General features: G+C 36.0%; 1 protein-coding gene and 1 pseudogene across 3 annotated transcripts in view; both read right to left on the reverse strand.

Moving 5' to 3' along the window:
* The window catches only part of RFX7 (regulatory factor X7), a 132,947-nt gene that overhangs the window by 79,449 nt on the left and 33,717 nt on the right, over window positions 1-19,781 (reverse strand). The gene's annotated exons all lie outside the window — the stretch shown is intronic.
* LOC112675884 (spliceosome-associated protein CWC15 homolog) lies at window positions 6,807-8,102 on the reverse strand (annotated as a pseudogene).

The raw sequence follows: 19,781 nt of genomic DNA on the forward strand, positions 1-19,781 counted from the left end.
ACTGTCTTAAAAATATTTTTCTTCCTTTTTTGTCTTTATGCTTCCTTTTCTCCTCCTTTTGTATCTAAGTACTTTGTCTAAAATCTCTAGTCTAATAGGGAAGAGTTACAGTGACAGCAGACATCCCTGTTCTGTATCCAATTTTTTGTTTCAAAGTTTTAATATATGTATTGTAATATTCCGTTTAGTGGGCATTTAATAATTTTCTACGATATTCCTGAATATTCAAAGTTTTGATTGACTTGATTAAAAAAAATAATGCTTCAATATCCTGATGTCCTGCTTCAGATAATGACAAAATAACTTCCTACATATAACAATGATACCTTGTGGAGAAAATATGAAAACAGACATCAAAATTAAAGGGTGACCACAAACAGACAGCAACTGGAGGGAAGACATCCTTAAAAGAAGGGAACTGCACTGGGTAGGACTTGTAGTTATAAGGCTACTTCCTGAGGGCACTATCCACCCAGGCAATAATGATCACTGAAGAATAAAGCTGAAATCTTTTGTCTTGCCAGCTGAGGAGGAAGAGATAATGCCGGGGCTGACAGAGCCACTGCAACATGAAAGATGAAATCCCAGAAACGAAGGTGTCACAAAATTTCTGTATAAACCATGCCCAAATGTTTGAATAACCTTTCTCTGGTAAAGACTTCAAGGCTTCCAGAAAAAGGCAACAGCTGGAAAAAGTGGAAAGATCTGAGTTGAGTCTTCTTGTTGCTGTCTATTACAGGACTAATAGTACTGGAGTTTGAATCCAGGCATGTTACAGTCTAACAGGAAAAAAAAAAAAAAAAAAACTCAAAACAAAAACCACACAACACTCAGAGAAAAATAACAGAATCCATAGCCTACAACAATTTATCACCCACACTGCCTGTTATATAAGCAAAGTTTACCAGAGAGAAGAAACAGGAAAGAGAGACCTGGAGTCAAGAGAAAAAAGCGGCTCACAGAACCCAAATCCTGAATGATCCATATGTCAGAATTAGCAGAAGGATTTCTAAGCAAGTATGTTCAAGTATTTAAAGGAAAATATGGCCATAAGAAATGTATACACGGCAGGGGAGAACCTAAGCTGAGAAAAAGTAGTTATGAAAAACAACCAGATGGAAATTCTAACCTAAAAAATACATCTAAAATGAAAAATTCATTGGATTATCTTAACAGGAGATCAGATACAGCAGAAAAGAAGTCACTAAACTGGAAAATAAATCAATACATCTCATTGAATTTAAGGGAGAAAGAAAAAGATTTTCAACATACTAAATAGAATTTCAGAGATCTGTCAGTGATCTGTAGTACATCACCAAGTGGTTTAACTACATACAGTTGGAGAGATAATGAGACAAAAAAAAAAAAATACCTGATAAATGACCTAAATTTCCCCAAATTGTGTGAAAAACACAAACTTACATATCTGAGCTTGTTAAATTCCAAGCAGGACAATTATGAAGAAAACCACAAAAGGGCACAACACAAAGAGATGAAAACATGAAGATGAAAAGCAAATTTTGAAGGCAGCCAGAGTAAAGTTAACATGCAACAAAGAAGTGATATGAATGATAGCTGACTTCTATACAGTCAATTGATTTGCAACAGAAGTACTAAGCAATTCAAGTGATAAAAAAATCCTTTCAGCAAAGGCTGACAGAACAACTGGATATATCTATAAACTAATGAACATAACTCATTCTACAGTTAACTTTGAGTTGGATCTTAAAATTAACTATAAAAACTTAAACTATAGGGATCCCTGGGTGGCGCAGCGGTTTGGCGCCTGCCTTTGGCCCAGGGTGCGATCCTGGAGACCCGGGATCAAACCCCACGTCGGGCTCCCAGTGCATGGAGCCTGCTTCTCCCTCTGCCTGTGTCTCTGCCTCTCTCTCTCTCTCTGTGACTATCATAAATAAAAAATAAAAAATTAAAAAAATTAAAAAAAAAACAAAAAACTTAAACTATAAAGTGCCTACAAGAAATCATAGACTATTATGACCTGAAAATATATAAAGATGTCTTGGAATGCAATGACCATTTAAAAAAATAGATTCCAAAAAAAAAAAAATAGATTCCATCAAAATGAAAATGAACTGTATTCATCAACAAACATCAATTAAGAAAATAAATAAGCCACCAACTGAAAATACTTGCAAAACATATACCTAACAAAAGACTCATGCTCAGAATATGTAATGGATTCCTACAGCTCAACAGTAAAGTCAATTAATAAATAAGCAAACAACTAGAATAGATAGTTCACCAAAAAAAAGGAATATACAAATGTCCAAAAGCAAATGAAAAGATGTTCAACATCACTAATCATCAAGGAAATGCAAGTCAAAATCATAATGACATATATACTCACTAGGATGGCTAAAATTAAAAACAATGAAAAAAACAAGTCCGGAGCAACTGCAACTATCATACATTTATTTCTGCTGGAAATGTTAAAGGTAAAACCACTTCAGAAAAATTTAGTAGTTAAATACAAATCTATTTTTTACTGCAGCATTTCTACTCTTAGGTATTTATTTAAAAGAGATGAAACTGTATATCCACAAAACAAACTTGTACATAATGTTCACAGAATCTTTAGTCATAATAATGCTAAACTGAAAACAATCTAAATGGCAGTCAATATAAGAATACTACTCAGTATAAATAATAGTGAAAGGGAATAGAGGGGAAGGGAGAAGAAATGGGTAGGAAATATCAGAAAGGGAGACAGAACATGGAAGACTCGTAACTCTGGGAAACAAACTAGGGGTGGTGGAAGGGGAGGAGGGTGGGGGGTGGGGGTGACTGGGTGGCGGGCACTGAGGGGGGCACTTAACGGGATGAGCACTAGGTGTTATTCTGTATGTTGGCAAACTGAACACCAATAAAAAATAAATTTATTATTACAAAAAAGAATAGTACTCAGCAATTAAATAAAAAACTTATGATACATAGAAATACATGGATGAATCTAGTAGATATTCTAGTGAGCCAAAGACACCACCCAGAAAAGTACACTCTGTACAATTCCATTTATATAAAACTCTAGCATAGGCAAAATTAATCTTATGGTAAAACCAAAATTAGAAAAAGTGGACATCTTGGGATGAGGATTACAGATGGCTTGGAAGGAACAGGTATGAACTCTTTAATACACTGCCCTATTTCCCCCTTTCAGGAAAGAATTTTGTCCTTCAGCTGCTAGTAGTGCTTTCAGCAGAAAGACTTCAGTTGTCAGCCCACTTTGGGGGTTGCTTACACTGAAGAAAACTTCACTCCCCAAGGTCCTATCTCCTTCCAGGGACAGCTCACACCCAGAGGCTGATCAACATGGGAGTATGAAGACCCAGCTCCTTGTTACAATGTGGGACAACTCTGAGGTCATTACAGATTCAGAACTCTTTAGCACTGCACCCTAACTTTCCCTGTGCATTCTTCCGTTCTTTCCACAGATGAGAATCTCAAGAGCACTCCCTACTGAAGTGGTTCTTAAAATATAATTTTTGGACTAGTATCATCTGGGACTAGTTATAAATGCAAACTTGTGGGTCCCACCTCACCCCTACTGAATCAGAAAGCAGAAACTCCAACCACCTGCAAAGAGCTTCTTATCCTTTTGTGCCTCACTCTTAAATATACTAAGGTAAGATAAGAGAGCAATATATTCCGGAGATGAGAGTAAAAGGAGATAGGAGGTATTTATTTCTCTTGGCTTTCTCTCTGAGAGGCCATGAATTAGTAGTTGGGAAACTTCTCAGCAAATCTTGTAAGACCTTTTTGAACTCATTAAACTATAAGCATCTAAGACTTTGATCAAAAATGAAAATTAAAGGGACACCTAGGCGGCTCAGTGGTTGAGCATGTGCTTTCAGCTCAGGGCATGATCCTGGAGTCCTGGGATCAAGTCCCATAATCGGGCTCCCTGCATGGAGCCTGCTTCTCCCTCTGCCTGTGTCTCTGCCTCTCTCTCTCTGTGTCTCTCATGAATAAATAAATAAAATCTTAAAAAAAAAAAGGGAAAATTAAACATATAGAAATTTTTTTAAAAAATCCTAAACTTATCAAACAAGAAATAGGATTATTATCTATGAATATATTTGGAATTATAATTCCTTTTTCTATCATTACTCCACCTAATTTGAGAAAATTTTTCAGCAGCAGGAAATAAAAATAAACTACATTCACCACTCTAATAATGAACAACTGATGCACATTTGAACATTTTTAAAAAGGTAGACAGTATTTGACTTAATATCTCATTGTTTAAATGTTCATTTTTATTTTTTAAAAGATTTCATTTATTTATTCATGAGAGACACAGAGAGAGAGAGAGAGAGAGAGAGATGAGGCACAGGCAGAGGAAGAAGCAGGCTCCATGCAGGGAGCCTGATATGGGATTCGATCCTGGGTCTCCAGGATCACACCCTGGGCCGAAGGTGGTGCTAAACCACCGAGCCACTCAGGGATCCCGTCATTTCTATTTTTGAATAAAACTATTTTGTTAATTTTACCTGCAAGTAACTTACGTTCAAATATGTTTTAACATGAGTATTTTCTCACGTTTTTTGACATTTTCTAAATTGTTGATCATTTCAAATGCATTAAACTTCCCATCTCACAGGTTTTTAATAAAATTGTTAGCTTTGTAAAAATTATAATTAAATAGTATCAACTGGTATTCGGTACCAAAAACAACAAAATATCGGTTATCATAATTTTGCTGGGGTATTGTAACTACTAAGCTTATGAAACATTCTAATCATCTTCCACATCTTTCAGTTCAGGCTTTGAATGTCAAGTCAGATCAACACAATGTTAAGAAGTAAAAACCTTAATTCCAGACCTATGGAGTAGGGAAAGAGGAAAACATATCAGCAAGGAGAGCACATAGTAATTTAATGAAGAGAGATATAGTTTGAGAAAGCATATTTTGTGTTCCCTATATCCATTTACAGAGTGAAGCTGGGAAAAACTGTCTTACCTAGTGGGGTTATACCAAGGAGACAGTAATTTTAGGAAGTACGTGTTAAAAAAAAAAAAAAGAAAGAAAAAACCCTTAGTCTAAGCCTACTTACCTCACAGAAATGCTTCACAAAATAATCATGTAATATTTTCCTTTCTTCAGACTTAAATATGATACAACAAATAAATTAGCAGTCATGGGCCAAATATAATAGAATATAATACATCGTGAATAACAGTATGCCTGGAAGAACATTTAAAGACTTCTTGCTACAAACATTTCAGAAACTCTGTTTCCCGTTTCCATAAGTTGTTTATAAACTATTTATTACAGATAATATCATTCTAAGAGATTCCCACTCATCTCTCCAATAACAGGTTTGGCCTCCATCCAAAGTTCAATACTATTTGTACATTTATTTAGTCTCCGAGTCTGAACTCAGCGTGACTCACAAATCCTATATAGTTGATTCAAAATTCTCACGTTGCAGGAATTATGATCTATGAATACCAGATATTAGACTTCACCCTGGAAAATCTGAAGAGAAGTACAGTGTTATATATCAACTGTAAGAAGCTCTTAAATTATAGCCTTGCCAGGACAAGTCAAACTCTATTATGTGGATGTACCTACTGCTTCCTCTTCCTATAAAATAATTCTGAATATGAAACATTTACTTTTAGTTTCCTCAAATGAGAACAAAATTTTACATTTTTAAAAATAATCATAGCAGTAGTGGCTAATTCTCTAAAAGTTGAAAGATAAAATTTTTTAAAGCAAACTACCATTAATCTCATCACCCAGAAATATTTATTTATACCCTTACTATGTCTTCTTAAACGTAACTGGGATCTGTTGATGAGGATGTGCAGAAATTGGAATCATTGTCCACTACTGACAGGAATATAAGATAGTGTACCTGCTGCAGAAAACAATTTGGTGTTTCCTCAAAAAGCATAGAATTATCACATGACCCAGAAATTCTACTCTAGGTATATACCAAAGAAATGAAAATAGGCACTAAAACAAAAATGTGCACATAAATATTCATAGATATACTATTCTCATGAGTCAAAAGGTCGAAACAATCCAAAGGTCCATCAATGGGTGAATAAACAAAATGCAGTAGGTACATCCACATAATAGAGTATCATTCAGCCACAAAAAAGCATGACCCATACATGGATGAATCTTGAAAATTTTGTTAGAGAAGGTAGACATTTTAAAAGGTCATGAATTATGCAATTTCACATACATGAAACATCCAAAGTAGCTACATCCATAGAGATAGAAAGCTGACTGATGATTGCCAGGAGCTGAGGCGGCAGGAAACTGGGACTGCTTAAAGCATATGGAGTTTCATTTTGGAGTGATGAAATATTTTGGAACTAGATACAGGTGATGGTTACATAATATTATAAATGTACTAAATGTCACTCAATTGTGTACTTTAAGTAGTTGATTTTAGGTTATATAAATTTTACCTAAAAACAAACTGATCATAAAACTAAAAAAATTTCATTTTGATACTAATCAAGAAAGTGACAATTAAGTTTGTATTTATACCCCAAAACGCTTTTTTGTTTTGAATCGTTTACATTTTACAATATTTATTTATTTATTTGTTTATTTATTTATTTAGAGAACATGAGTAGGGGTAAGGGGTAGAGGGAGAGAGAAAATCTCCAGCATGCTCCACACTAAGCTCAAAGCCCTACACAGGGTTCAATCCTGTGACCCTGAGATCATGACCCAAGCTGAGATCAAGAGTGGGAGGCCCAACCAACTGAGCTTCCCAAGCATCCCCATTTTAGTCTTTAATTAAGCACGTAAAACTGTACTATTTAATATATTTCTCCATGAACATTTTGTGAAATTCAGATCACAGTCTATCATTTACAAATCTTGTGTTTCTTCTGATCTTCTCTATCCATTTGCACAGTTTTTGAAAACATAATCATCCCACCTTTTTAAAAGATTTTATTTATTTTTTAGAGAGAGTGAGTGTGTGTGAGAGAGGGAAGGGGGAGAAGGAGAGAATCTCAAGCAGACTCTATGCTGAGCACATAGCCAAACACAGGGCTCTATCTCAGGACCCTAAAATCATGACATGACCTGAAATCAAGAGCTGGAGGCTTAACCAATTAAGCCACCCAAGTGCCCCCTTCATCCCACCTTCTTTTAACTTTGAGATTGGCCTGAAGCTGGAATGGGCCTGTGAGATTAAGGAGAAGGTTTCCACTCAATGTTTTCTACACTTATTCTTTCTCCTTCAGCTTTCTGCTCTTGTTCCTTCCTGGTCTGCTCTTTAGCAATTTTTAAATTTTCTCTAGTTCTTCAAGAAGAGGTGCAGTATCATCATCACTCTCCTCTTCAAAATCTCCATCTTCTTCACCTGTTAAGAGGCTTATCTGCATCAAGGTTGGCAGCAGGAATCTCATCTAACCAAGGCTTCTTTGACACTGAAGAAGAGATTGTATGTTCTCATGTCAGACAATCTCTTTTTCTCTTGCTATTGCTCTCTCTCTCCCTTCCAGCTCTGTCCTTAAGTTGTGATTTCAAACTTCTGCTTCCTGAATAGTTTCTCTATATTTTATCTTTGTGTGATAAGACCTCTACTTGAATACTGCTTTAAGAGGTGGCTCAGATCATCTTCTCCTTTTCCTCTCCCATCTCTCACAGATTCAAAAGTTGGCCTAGCTGGTGTTGTCATCTTTTCTGACTGGCTGAGGTGATGAAACAGCCTTTGGAAATCATATAGACACCAGTATGACTCTTCCCCAAAATGCTTTAAAAAATAGTCATTGTTCAAAAGTTTCTTGCCTGATCTTATGAACCTTTAGGGATCTGGTTTTAAGTAAATTAGCTTGTAGATCAATGCCTCTCCATGGGACACTGGTTTTTACTGGCATCTTCCTTTACGGTATAATTTGTCCTATGCTTTATAGAATGTTTGGTATTACTGGATGCTGCCCACTAAATGTCAGCAGACATTCTGACAACCAAAACTGCTCCACATATTACCATATGTCCCTAGTTGAGAGCTACTACTCTGGAATGTAGAGAACAAAGTCACTCATATGCAATGTTTTGTTGACTCACATATAAGAAGTTCCCTAACATATGCAATACAATGCTCTACAAATGAGTTATTTCAAAAGTTCAAACTTCGTTAGGTATGAAAAGTGAGCTTTTTGTTCTGAAAAACACAAGATATAAACATTTGCTAATTTTATCAAAAAAATCATTTTGTTGTTCAGAAAATTAAAACTAATTTTTTTAAAAGATATATTTTAGAGAGAGAGAGAGAGAAAGAGAGAGCAAGCAAGCAAGGGAGGGGGAAAGAATCCGGAAGTAGACTCTCCACTGATCCCTATGTGGGGCTGGATCCCAGGACCCTGCGATCATGTCCTGAGCAGAAATCAAGAGTTAGACACCTAACCAAATGAGTGGTTCAGGAGTCCCAAAACTAGTTTCAACTAGAAGAATTAACTCTATTACCTAACTTTTGTTCACTATTTAATTATTGATATTAAAATTAAGCTGTCAACTTCTTAGTGACATTATTGCATTCATTGAGTTAGTATTCTTTCTATTATTCTTTGAGATTACCAAGTAAAGTTATAAGGAATAATATACCACACATGTTCCTGCCAGTGATTTTAAACTAAGCTGAACATTTTCCCCCTTAAGGAAGAAAATTTCATGGATAAAATGGAATCCCCTCTAGGCTCTTTTCCAATTTCATTTCACCATTCCTTTTTGATGGTGACAACTATCTATATTTGTTGGTTACGGTTCTTATGAATGTTTATATATTTATTACAAATTCAGTATAATAGTAATAATAATAATAATAACCCCCACCTGTGGTTTCACTTTCCATGGTTTCAGTTACCCAAAGTCAATCATGGTCCAGAAGCAGGTGGTCTTCCTTTTGATGTATAATGTATGATCAGAAGGTCAACAGTAGCCTACCTCTATGTCATGATGGCTATGTCATTCACTGCACTTCATCTCATCATGTAAGCATTTTACACCCTCACATCACCATAAGAAGAATGAGTACAGTAAGATATTTAGAGAGAATATATTCATCTTTTATTATAATACTTTGTTATAACTGTTCTATTTCATTGGTTTGTTGTTAATCTCTTACTATACCTAATTTATGTATAAGAAAAAACATAGGAACTAGCCATGGTTTCAGGTATCCACTTGGGTCCTGGAATACATTTCCTGTTGGATACATGGGAGAACTAATGTATGTCATTGCACAATATGAAGCAGTTTTGTTTACTATAAACATGGCGTTATAATGGATGTATTATTCTAGCATTTTCCACTCTTTTACTTATTAACAGGCTTTAGAAAAAGTGTATCTATTCTGATTCATTCTAGTTTATCCTCATAACTGTTACATAGTGTTATGGGTTGAATTATGTATCAATCTTCAGTACCTCACAATATGAACTTATTTGGGGACAGGGTCTCTACAGAGGCAATAAAGTTAAAGTAAATCAATCACTCATGCTGTGAACTCTAATCCAATACCACAGCGGTGCTAATGAAATGGAGAAATGCAGATAGAGACACACATGGGGGGGAAGATGATGTGAAGAGACATAAGGAAAAAGCCATCTGCAAGCCAAGGAAAGCAACCTGGAAGATCCTTTCCTCATACCCCTCAGAAGGAATCAACCCTGCTAACACCCTGATCTTAGACTTCTGGGCTCCAGAACTCTGAGAAAATAAATTCCTGCTGTATTAAGCCACCTACTCTGTGGTATTTGTTATAGCAGTCCTGGAAAACTAATACACATAGTATCTCATTGCCTGAACAAACTACTTTTTATTTATACATTCTTCTATTGAAGACACCTATGGTGTTTCTAGCTCTATACTGTAACACACGATATTGCAACAAACATTTGGCACATAGATCATACTATGCACACTGCAACACTTTTTCTCAGACACATACACAAATCTAGCAGGGGAATTGTTAATCCTCAACTTTCTAATTATTGCTAAACTGCTATTTATTTCTATTGCTATACTGCTATACTCTATTATCTGTGTATGAGAATAATTTCCTTACCCTCTCTAAAATCTGGTAATGACAGACTTTTGCCAAAGTTATGTGAGTGAAACTATTTTATTGTTTTAATATGCATTACTCTATTAGTGAGGTTTAACATCCTTACACGTTTATTGACCACTAAGCTTTCTTTTTTTTAATCAACCACTAAGCTTTCTTATGTGCCCTGCGTACTCATATCCTTTATCCATTTTTCTACTTTGTTTGCTATTATTATTCTTTTTTTTTTTAAAGGTTTTATTTATTTATTCATAGAGACACAGAGAGAGAGAGGGGCAGAGGAACAGGCAGAGGGAGAAGCAGGCTCCATGCAGGGAGCCCGATGTGGAACTCGATCCAGGGTCCCCAGGATCACACCCCAGGCTGCAGGCGGCGCTAAACCGCTGCGCCACCAGGGCTGCCCTATTATTATTCTTATAATGAGTCCTCTTTATACTTTAATGCTAATCCTTTGCCAATTATTTGAACTTCAAATATTTTCTCATCTGCAGCTTGTTTTCTTTTTATGCTGTTCTTTTATAAAACACTTTTATCTTAATGTAGTCAAATTTATCAGTATTTTCCTTCATGAAAAGCGCTTTTGGTGTCTTGTTTTAAACATTATTAATATTCATTGATAATTAATTGATATTAATAATTAATATTAACTAATATTCAAATATTATCATGAGACCACAAAGAGACTCATTTCCAGGGTGCCTGGGTGGCTCAGTTGGTTAAAGGTCTGACTCTTGATCTCAGCTCTTTTTTTTTTTTTTTTTAAGCTCAGGTCTTGATCTCAGGGTTTTGAGTTCAAGTCCAGTGTTGGACTCCATGCCTGGAGTGGAGCCTACTTAAAAAAGAGGGAGAGATTTATTGTCTTATAAATGTTTGCTTTTCATATTGGTGACCTGAGTTTCCCTGGATTCTGTGTGTGATATATTTTTTTTTCATATAGATAACTAAAGGTCCAGTGGTCCATCCTTTACCTTGTAGACAAAGCTGCTGTCTTATTTATGTGTTTCCTAAGTCTAAAACTTTTCCTGGTACACATTAGGCAATGAGTGCTCAATAAAACGAGGGGTAAAGGGAGGAAAAGGGAGAGAAACAGAGGCAAGGCAGGGATAGAGTACAAGAAAAAGTATTCAAATCATGGTCCTTGGTGCAAACTTAAGTATCAGAACTATATAGGTCAAAGAGTATTAAAAATGGACTCAGGATGGGCTGCAGGAAAATGGGCTTTCCAGAAATACTGGAGGCAAAGACACTGGTCATGTAACTGGGTAACCACTCTTCTTTCTCTCTTCCAGGATGAGAATATGGGCCTTGCTGGTGCTGAATTTGTTCAAAATCCAGAAAAGTGGGATCCCTAGGTGGCTCGGCGGTTTAGTGCCTGCCTTTGGCCCAGGGTGCGATCCGGGAGACCCGCCATCGAGTCCCATGTCAGGTTCCTGGCATGGAGCTTGGCCCAGGGCGCGATCCTGGAGACCCGCCATCGAGTTCCACGTCAGGTTCCTGGCATGGAGCCTGCTTCTCCCCACTCCTGTGTCTCTGCGCTTCTCTCTCTCTCTCTCTATCATAAATCAATCAATCAATCAATCAATCAATCAATCTTAAAAAAAAATCCAGGAAAGTGTGACGCTTTATAACTATCATTTGATTATTATGTTAAGTCTTTGCAGAATTTTTTTTTTAAAGATTAAGGATAGACAGAGAGAGAGAGAGAGAGAAGCAGAGACACAGGAGGAGGGAGAAGCAGGCTCCATGCCAGGAGCCCGACGTGGAACTCGATCCTGGGACTCCAGGACCGCGTCTCGGGCCAAAGGCAGGCGCCAAACCACTGAGCCAACCAGGGATTCCCCAAGTCTTTGCAGAATTTATTTTTTTTTTTTTTTTTTTTTTTTTTAAATTTTTATTTATTTATTTATTCATGATAGTCACAGAGAGAGAGAGAGAGGCAGAGACACAGGCAGAGGGAGAAGCAGGCTCCATGCACGGGGAGCCTGATGTGGGATTCGATCCCGGGTCTCCAGGATCACGCCCTGGGCCAAAGGCAGGCGCCAAACCGCTGCGCCACCCAGGGATCCCTCTTTGCAGAATTTAATGAAAGCCTAGATATAACAGGCAAAGACAGTCCACACATTTGATATAGCAACTCTAGCTAAACTTTTCCTGCAGGAAAAGTAGCTATATGCACACAAGAAAACCCAGAGAGATCAAAAAAGCTGTTTAAAGACATGCTGCATTTACTATTACTCAGAATAGTCATTTGGCTTCTGTATCCTTAATGACTTAATCCAGGAACATACAGCAGGTGGGTAGACAGTCTCTTCCCAATAATCCCTAAATTTAAAGGCACAAGAGAAATAAAGGGAAAGTAGAATGGGACCTACAATGACTTCTGCTTTGGTGGCCCTCTACAGAGAAACAGTTCCCTAGAGCAAGATTGTGATATCTAAGTCAGTATAGCTAAGGAAGTATATTCCTTAAGAATAAAAGGGGGCTTAGCCACTTGATGAAGGTACACAAAACCACCTATGAAGTATTCTTGCCAAAATATTAAACCATGTCTACGTACTGAACCATATTTACATCTAACTATCAACACATAGTAGAGATGAGAAATATGCTTTAAAAAAAGCAGCAGGGGAATGAAATCAGCAAAATTCAGACTGTAGGAAACCCCAGAGGACGAATTGATACAGTTTCTTCAATAGAAAAAAAGCTACAAGAAAAATTTCAAAAGAAGACCTACAGATTGAGAGATAATCAACAGCAATATAGGGATACCAGTTCAAATTACAAAGGAAAAAAAATGAGACATGAAAATAAGGAAGAACTGTATGCTTGCAGATATTAAGGAATGATTCTTTTCTTGGTGGATTAATCACAGTCCTATTTATTTGTAGATGACATGATGTCCAGATTTACTACAAAATAATCAAAGGAGATTTTATATATAAATACACACATATATACATTTAGCTATGAGACTAGTTGTTGAAGCTAAATAGGGACATGAGAGTTCACTATATTTTCTCTCTGTATACAACTGAAATTTTTCAAAATAACAAGCTTTAAAAAGGGGAATGCTTAGCATATCCTTTCCAAAAGAAAAGCACATCATTGGGACACCTGGATGGCTCAGCGATTGAGCATCTGCCTTCAGCCTAGGGCGTGATCCTGTAGACCCGGAACTGAGTCCCACATCAGGCTCTCTACATGGAGCCTGCTTCTTTCTCTCTTATGTCTCTGCCTCTCTGTGTGTGTCTCTCTCATGAATAAATAAAATCTTAAAAAAAAAAAAAAGAAAGAAAGAAAAGCACATCATCAACCATTCTGATCCTATCACGGAGACTCGTTTAGGACATAAAAATCCTCTAATGTTGATTAAAACTATGAAGAACTTATATTCTGTAAGACAACATAGAAAACTAAGAATCACAGATTCACCCACTTTATCCAGTGACTACCAAGTTACTTTACAATGTTTACTAAAGAGCCATTCAATGATATGGAGTATGTTACAAGTATTTGAAAGTTTAGATTATGACTTATTTTAGTAAAATTATTTTCCTTGGTTTAGCTATTCTCCACATATAAACATCTTTTATTATATGATTGCTGGTTACCCCAAATCCTGAATTTTACTAGTAAAATTTGCTCTAAAAGACTGAAAAGTCTGTATTTTGGGGGGGCAGAGTACTAAACAAATTGTGTGATTCTCTTTAGCCTCAATCTATGTACTTGCCCATATTTTTCAATGTGCATATTTTCTAATTTATAATAAAAGTTCAAAGTAGTCAAATGACAGGAAATCATTTGTTCATGTAATCACTTTTTAAAAGGTAAAAGGAGCAGTTCAAATAAATTTATCCAGTAAGAATACCATGGTACAGATAGCAGGAAAAAAAACATGGTTTATGAAAAGAAAGAATTCCAATTCCGCCACTACTAGCTATATACCCTTTACTTAGATGAGCTTTTCTTGAAGTATAGGACCCCTCCTCTAAAGTTTTTTGTGAAGATTAAACAAGATGATCTACATAAAAGTCATACTGCAGTAACACACAAGTAACAGACTCTTACTGTTAAATGAAAGTAAATCCAGTCTAACCCTTTCAATTTACAGTAAGAAAATAGAGACTCAAAAGCTTCAATGACTTGTGCAAGGTCACACATTGATTTTTATTTGACCACAATATCCAGTAAAAATGCTCCTATTATACTAGATAATCACACCTCTATTCTACAGTAGGACTTTAATTAAGAAGAACAATTGTGTTCCAGTCTCATCATTTTGGAACTTCCTTCTCCAAAAAACATGAAGTATTGGCCAGTAAGTGAGCTGGATGAAGGCTTTGGCTAGCTTCCAAGTCATATACTTTTTGCTGGGCTTCAATGCCCTCTAGTGCTGATCTGCAGACGCAGCCTCTGGTTCCAAATACAGGCAAATTTACCTGGTCTACAGACCACATAACAATGCCCATGAAAATAATGAAATGAGATATGAGGCAATTGAGACCCATGTATAAGGACAACTCTGTTTTCTTTGGAAGATGAAATTTTAAAAAGGTTTTACTTTCTTTTCAAATTTTCAAAAAGTTTTTTATACTTTTTATTCTTGTTCAAATTTGTATAATAAACATATAAAACTTTAAAAAACCAACTAAAACAGGAGTCAGGACAGAATCATGTGGATAGCCCAGTGAGGATTACTCTTCTTTGAAGCTTAGCTTCAAATAGAGTGACAGCTATGCAACTTAGTATCTTCTTATGTTACATTTTGAGAAAGCAAGGTCAGAAATAAGTCCCATCATTAAAATAAAGAACACATGGGGATAAAATTAAGTGCCATTTTCTCTGGATGTACCTTAGATGTCACCAATTGGTGACATGTGTGTTAGTTTGTTTATTTCTTTGAGAGAGAGAGAGTGCACCCTAGAAAGTGAGGGGTATGTATAAGGAGAGGGAGAGAGAATCTTAAGCAGGCACCACGTCCAGCAGAGCCAAATGCAGGGCTCAATCCTAGGACCCTGAGGTCACGACCTGAGCCACCATCAAGGATGTTTAATGGACTGAGCTACCCAGGCCCCACTATGTGTAAGTCTTTTAAAACTGAAAAGCATTAAGCCAACCTATTAATAGCACATGCTTATTGATTCTTTTTAAAAAAATTTATTTATGAGAGACACAGAGAGAGGCAGAGAGACAGAGAGAGGGAGAAGCAAGGGTTTTTGCAGGGAGCCTGATGTGGTACTTGATCCCTGGACTGGGATCACACCCCAAGCCAAAGGCAGACGTTCAACCACTGAGCCACCCAGGCATCCCGCTTATTAGATTTTTAACTGAGATCCTAAAACAAGGAAACCAAAGTGGGAATTGCTATAGAGGACCAAAGTTAAAACGAGATTTCCTTTAAGCCTGCAGACTCAGGCAACGATGCTCAACACAGATCAGAAATTAATGTCTCATATAAACTGCTACAAGAGTATTTCCTGAAATTGTAGTTGAAATGACTCTTGCATATACTGGCCTCACTCTTGAGACACAACTTACTACTCTTTTCTAGATTTTATTAGGGTGGTAAAGGGTTCAGTATTCCTCCAATATCTGTTCCAAAAAATGTAGCCACCATGTTCAATGTCCTTGTCTTCCACTTAGCTCCAAGAATCATAGGACTTTTTGTCATCATGAAAAGACAAAAAACATGAAAATTATTTTGATAGTTGTTACTAAAATTATCTCCCCCAAAGCACTGAAAGAACCAAACTGGAGATCACCTGATCTAAAAATGGTGCTTCAGGGGCAGCCTGGGTGGCTCAGTGGTTTAGTGCCACCTTCAGCCCAGGGTGTGATCCTGGAGACCCGGAATCGAGTCCCACATCGGGCTCCCTGCACGGAGCCTGCTTCTCCCTCTGCCTATGTCCCTGCCTCTCTCTCTCTCTCTCTGTGTCTCTCATGAATAAATAAAATCTTTAAAAAAATAAAATTAAATTAAAATATTGCTTCAATTTATAAAGTAGAAGGCTACCTAAGGAGATCAAAGAATACTCAATGTTCAAATGATGGTTTAGAGAGGATGATACCAAGACAGACACATTTCAAAGGTAGAATAGTTATCATTGGAAATAGGTAAGATAAATTATTAATAAATTTGGAAAGATCTTGATTTTTCACCTTTCTCTCTGTGCCTAAAGCACAATTCTATATAGTAGGTCTAGAAGTCATCTCTTAGGATACTTCAAAGATACATGAGATGAAGGATCATGAGATCTTAGGCTAAAAGCTTCCAAAACAAAACAAAACAAAAATACAGAATTCTGCACTGGTCCAAAAAGCTTTATAAAAACTTAAATAATGAGTTTCAGTCTCTGAGATCTATAGGCTTATGGGGAAAATGCCCAACAGAAATATAATACAGGCCACATAAGTAGTCTTAAATTATCCAGGAGTCACATTAAGTAGTAAAAAAAAATGAAAATAAATTTAATAAAATGTTATTAATAATTGATACATTAAAATATTACCACTTTAATATGTAATCAATATAATAATTACTACAATATTTAGATCATTTTTTCACATTAAATCTTTGGAATCCAGTATATACCTAATACTTAACACATCTCAATATGATTTAGCCATATTTCAAGTGCTCAAAAGCCACATGTGGCTAGTGTCTACTGTATTGGTCAGTGTAGGTCTATCACACAGTATGTCTCACGGGCTATCTTTAAAAGAATCTAAGAAAAGTTTGACAACTCCTTCAGAGGTGAACATGGAGAGACAAAACAGATTGTTACTCTTTAATTATAGGATTTTCTCCCTTAAAAGTATGTATAAAAATGCAAATTTCTTAGACTGCCTTCAATCATGATACATGCAAAATAATTCCTTTCTAGATTTTACTGGAGCAGTAATCAATATACTAATACCCGTCCTCCAAAAAAAAGACGTGACTAATTTTATATCCTATTGCCCTTCACTTAAATCCAAGAATCACAGCCATAGATGATAAAGCATTTATGAGTCATGGTCAGTAATATAACATAGGCAGAAGACAAGTATCAAGTATAAAAGGAGTACAAAAATGTTAGAAGCCAGCCTTCTAACCATCTGGAACAGAGAACTGCAAGATCAGCATACACCAGTGACATATTACCAATATTCTAGAGTTCTATTTTGTGACAACTGTTCCTCCCAATATGAATAGGTGCCCCATGAAAAAAAGTGTCCAATATTCCACTCAATCTAGGAATTGCTGAATTAAACAATATTAAACATATTCTAGGTTCCTCCATCCCTATAATACCTGACTGTTCAAGGATCTTAATATGCCCATGAGTACTGTGTCCATTTGAGAGGGGTTTAAAAAGAAGGCTACAGTACACAACTGTACTGTACTTCACTAATTTGGTGAAGAAACTTTACTTTTGTGAATCTTAACTAGCATCCCAAACTGGAAAATGATTATCTAGAATAGAACCACAGATAAGACTAAGACTATTCCCACAAGCTCAAGGAGAATCAAGGCTAGACAGTGTATTGGTAAGGCCTAAGCTGGCTTTGAAGGTCTACTAACTTATCGGGAAAACCTTTTTGATTTGGTCAAGTAAAAAAAAAAGGCAATGATCTGCATTATTCTATTTATAGGGCTATTATACTCACCCCCGAATTCCTACATTCAAGGAATAATGGCCATGAAATAGAAGGTTAATTTAATTTAAATCCTACCCAAAAATCTCATTTTGGTCTTATTCTCCTACAGACCAAAAAAAGAAAATTTATGAAATCAAATGGAAGTGAGGGTCAAAACTCATTCTAATTGATTCTAAAGCTGCTGCAGTTAAAACTAGACATTTGCTGTTCACAAAGTTTAAAGAAGTAACCAAGCAACCAGAATAATTAACATACATATAAACATCTAAAATAACGACATTGTCAAGAACCAAAAGGGATATAAAATACATATAAGGGTGCCAAGTAAGACAATAAAAGCAAAAAGAGAGTTATCTCCCCTAAGGAGGGGATTTTACAATGACTTATGGAAGGTATCACAGGCAAAAGAAAGAACACTCCAAAAAAATATTGTGATTTCTCTAAATTCCGAATCTGGATTACATGCTCCCCCTACAGGATCAAAGGAGAGAAAACAGAAGATGAAATCAATACTCAATAGTATTAGAGTTTTTTGTTTTTTATTTTTTTTTACAAAAACTTTATTATTACAAGACTTTTATTATTAATTCTGTCCAAAACCCTCAAAGTATTTAACACATAAAAACATACATGGCTCAGCTTTAGCTTTTAATAAGTGGTCTTTGACTCTATACTTCTATATAAAAAAAGATCTGTGCAATAGCCAGAGAAGGAGACATTTAATTTTTTGCCAAGTCTGGTGGGTATGAAACTGTTGTCATGATTTGCCTTTCTCTGAAAACTAGTATGTCTGAACATGTTTCAGTGTTTTTTTTAAACCATGTATCCTTTTAATGAAATACCTGATTATGGTTTTTGCTCAAATTTCTATTTGCTTCTCTTAGTAATCTGTTAAGACTTCTTTATATATTTCAAGTACTAATCTTTCAGCTGTGTTGCAACTACCTTCTCTTAGTGTATGACTTATGCTTTCACTTTCCTTATGTTGACACAAGCTCAACAAAACTTTAGAAATACATATGCTCAGAAATGCTAGAGAATTCTACCATTTAAGAACACTAATTCTGCAGTCTTTTCCAGAAAATAAAAGAGGAAAAACTTCCCAATTCACTTTATAATGCTGTTCCATCATATTGGCAGTGATAGACACAGGATAAATGGAACACATGAATGGATCTGAGTGTTCTAGAGAAGATAGAAACAGACCCATTCAAATATGTTCAATTGACTTGACAAAGATGCAAAAGCAACTCAATGAAGGACAGATTTTCGACAAATGGTGCTAGAGAATTGAACGTCCATAGGTTAAAAAATGAGATACTACCTCATTGTCATCAGGATAAAAGATCACAACAAAGTAACACGAGTTGACAAGGATATGGAAAAATTGGAACTTTATGCCATACTGTAGCAATAATTAGTCTTGGCATTTGATATTGCAAGTGCTTAACTTTGTCCTTAAGGAGCACCTTGCTTATTACAGGCCATTTTCTATCTGCAAAAAGCTTAAAATCAGACTGGGTGTTTTTTTGGAAAACTCTTCTTTTGGTTAAAATTGCATGGAGTCTGTAGACTTATTTGGTTAAGACATGAAAAAATTTTTTATGGGAGTAGTATGTTCCCCATTTATTTAGGTCTAAATTATTTAAATATCTTTCTTTTTTTTAATTTTTTATTTATTTGTGATAGTCACAGAGAGAGAGAGAGAATGAGGCAGAGACACAGGCAGAGGGAGAAGCAGGCTCCATGCACCGGGAGCCCGACGTGGGATTCGATCCCGGGTCTCCAGGATCGCGCCCTGGGCCAAAGGCAGGCGCTAAACCGCTGCGCCACCCAGGGATCCCTTTAAATATCTTTCAATAAGGTTTTACAATCTTCTAAAATCTCTACTTTTAGATTTACAAGAACCTGTTTTTGTTATTCAATGTTCCTATATTACATATTTTATGTAAAAATTTTATTGCTGTATATATAACTGTAAGTAACTTTTGCTAGACTATTCTTAATATTATTTCAATAATTTTTATGTAGATTGAATTTTCCACAAAGGCTAACCTATGATAATTTTGTTTC

This window comes from Canis lupus, chromosome 30 (assembly GCF_003254725.2).
Source record: "Canis lupus dingo isolate Sandy chromosome 30, ASM325472v2, whole genome shotgun sequence".
NCBI classification, from domain to species: domain Eukaryota; kingdom Metazoa; phylum Chordata; class Mammalia; order Carnivora; family Canidae; genus Canis; species Canis lupus.